This window comes from Myotis brandtii, unplaced genomic scaffold (genome assembly GCF_000412655.1).
Source record: "Myotis brandtii unplaced genomic scaffold, ASM41265v1 scaffold250, whole genome shotgun sequence".
NCBI lineage: Eukaryota > Metazoa > Chordata > Mammalia > Chiroptera > Vespertilionidae > Myotis > Myotis brandtii.
In genome coordinates, this window is record NW_005359478.1 from 2,942,969 (window position 1) to 2,945,844 (window position 2,876).

The window sequence follows — 2,876 nt, forward strand, 5'->3', positions numbered from 1 at the left end:
GGTCCCAGAATGGCTCCAACTATATGGGTTTCTGGGGCACCCATCAGAGAGCCGGGAGCCAGGTCTGTGAGCAGCTCCAGCCCAGAGAGAGGGGAGGGAGGGCTCCAGGGAACGCCAGGCCTAGGACCTGGCACAGCTCAAATGCATGGTCAACAGTCTCCCTAGCACTGCAGGCACTGGCTGTGCATCCAAAAAGGTCCCTCCAACCCCAGAAAACAGTCTTCCCAAGAGGCCCCCATGCCCAGAGCCAATCTCAGCACCTTGGACCTGGCCGCAGCAAAGGTCAGGGAGATGCCCTGGGCATCTGACCTTTGCCACTCCTCCCCCAGCTCTGACCACGAGGAAATGGTGCCGTGGCAGTGGGGGGAAGCAGAGGTTCAATGGTGAGGAGGTATCCTCAGGCGACTCTGGGGATTTCTCATCAGCTCAGGCTCAGGAAAGGGGCACAAGTATGAAGGTGGGGAAGATGGAGGTGGAACAATGGGCCTGAACTGGGAATGAGTAGCCGGGGGAAATAAGCCTGATCTCGTAAGCCTTGCCTGCAGCCTAATCTTCACCTCTCCTGCTGCACCATTGGTCTGTTCCCTGGCAGACTTGGGTCTTCATGGTCTTCTAAGCCCGAGGCTCAAAGATGACGTTGACACTAGCTCCTCCGCAGCCTTCCCTCCTAGGGGCACATTGGCCTGGTGCCTGACTGGGCTTCACTGAGGACTCCAGGTCAGCCCTATCCCTCTCCGGGCCCCATTTCTCAATGCTACAGCCCTATCTCTCCATTATGAGAGTATAAGTGCTTTGAGACCTTCAAAGGAACAGTCTGGGTTCTCACAGAGCTTCTGATAGCCAAGGGCAGGAGGGAGATAGCCTCTCTCATTTACTCTCACCCACCCCCCTTAGCCCACCTCCCAGCCCAGGGTTAGGGTGGGGGAGGGAGAGGCTGGATGGAGGCCAGACTGGCAGAGACAGGGGCTTTGTCCCAGCTGGTTTCTGAGCCAGGAGATCCGGTGGGAAAGCCTGTGCCAGACAGAAAGGAAAGACTGGGAGGAAGAAAAGAGAAGGCAGCCAAGGAGGGGGCGGAAGATGCTGGGGAGTAAAGAGAAGGGTTTCCTTCTACTTTATGGTGGGGTGGAGGGAGGTCAAGGAGGGGTTGCAGTGGGGAGAAGTTGTACATTGCCTGGGTTCAGTCTAGGAGGCCCTCCTGGGGGAGGCCAGGTGGCTATGGTACTCAGGGAGGAAGGGACAAGGAGGGAAGTTGGAGGGGTACAGTGGGAGGAGAAGACTCTGGGTTCAAAGAAGGAGTCTGGCACTGGGAGAGGCAGAGGGAACTCTAAACACTTACAGGCATATAGTACCCACCGTTCACGCTATATGCTATGTGTGTTTATTGAGCCCCTACTGTGTGCTGGATTCTGGGTATTTGTACAGGATTTTTTAAAAAAATATATTTTATTGATTTTTTTACAGAGAGGAAGGGAGAGGGATAGAGAGTTAGAAACATCGATGAGAGAGAAACATCGACCAGCTGCCTCCTGCATACCCCCTACTGGGGATGTGCCTGCAACTAAGGTACATGCCCTTGACTGGAATCAAACCTGGGACCCCTCAGTCCGCAGGCCGACGCTCTATCCACTGAGCCAAACCACTCAGGGCTGTACAGGATTTTTTTTTAGAATATAAAGCATTCTCAAAGCACACAGCCTCATCACAAACTGTGAGGTGGTAGTAATGGTGCTCTTTTACAAGAAAACAAAAGCCCAGAGAGGGTAAGGAACTTGCCTTAAGTCATACAGTGAGTTCACTAGCACCAAGGTAGTGGCTCTGAAGAATACCTTCATGGGGAGACAGGGATCAGAAGCAGAGTTAATGGGGAGCAGAGGCAGTGGGCTTCTGGGGCCAGGTGTGAGTCCATGTGGATGTGTTAGGGAGCCGTGGTAAGTCCATCCTGAGGTCTACCCTATCTTTCTTTTTTAAAAATATATTTTTATTGATTTCAGAGAGGAAGGGAGAGGGAGAGAGATAGAAACATCAATGATGAGAGAGAATCATTTGTTGGCTGCCTCCTGCACGCCCCCTACTGGGGACTGAGTCCGGAACCCAGGCATGTGCCCTTGACCAGAATTGAACCCGGGACCCCTCAGTCTGCAGGCCCACGCTCTATCCACTGAGCCAAACCAGCTAGGGCTAACCCTATCTTTCTTCCTCAAGTCCCCCCGTCAGTCTGCAGCATGGCCCCACGGTTCCTGTCCCTGCTGGCAGCCCTGACCCTGGCTGGGGTCCCTGAGGCCTTCACTGATGCTCTGGAAAGGGACAGCTCAGGTAAGCAACCCGCTTGGGGTCACTTTCTCTGTCTCCTGCACCTTCCCTATGGCAGGGAATGGCCTCTGGTTCGGCCCTAACCAACCTCTTCCAGCTTGGGGGACTCAGGGAGGAGGAGATAGACTTTGGAGGACTGTGGGGAAAGGTCTGGGCTGGGACCCTTTGAAAAAAGAGATGAGGTGTGGGTCCCTGGTCGGGTGTGGAAACTTGAGGTAGGGCTGGGGAGGGGCACCAGGTGCAATGTTGCCAGCCTCTAGGATGGAGGGGGGGACCCTTGGGACCAGGTGGGGGGCTGGGAGGCAGAACAGAGGTGGAGCTGGGAGAGATTCTGGACAGAAGTTTTGAGCCCTGGACTGTAGGACCCAGGGGGCGGGGCTAGAAGACTGTGGGTGGGGCCCACAAATCCTGGGGCGGTACTCTGGGGGCGGATTGACTCGGAGACTTTGGGGACCGGTCTGGGGATCAAGAAGTGGGTTTGCAGGACCCTGGGGATGGGGGCCCAGGTTGCTGGGGACGGTTTAGGAAAACCCAAAGGCGAGGCCGGGGAGTCCTGGGGTGGGGCG

At 55.6% G+C, this 2,876-nt stretch overlaps 1 protein-coding gene and 1 long non-coding RNA gene across 3 annotated transcripts in view; both read left to right on the forward strand.

Annotated features, from left to right (window-relative positions):
• LOC106726327 overlaps positions 1–2,867 on the forward strand; it is a 4,883-nt gene extending 2,016 nt beyond the window's left edge. For both annotated transcript variants that reach the window (XR_001362383.1, XR_001362384.1), the window contains exon 3: positions 2,203–2,867. This is a non-coding gene — a long non-coding RNA (uncharacterized LOC106726327). The remainder of the gene's footprint in view (positions 1–2,202) is intronic.
• BCAN (brevican) overlaps positions 1–2,876 on the forward strand; it is a 33,888-nt gene that overhangs the window by 18,814 nt on the left and 12,198 nt on the right. The window lies entirely within an intron of this gene.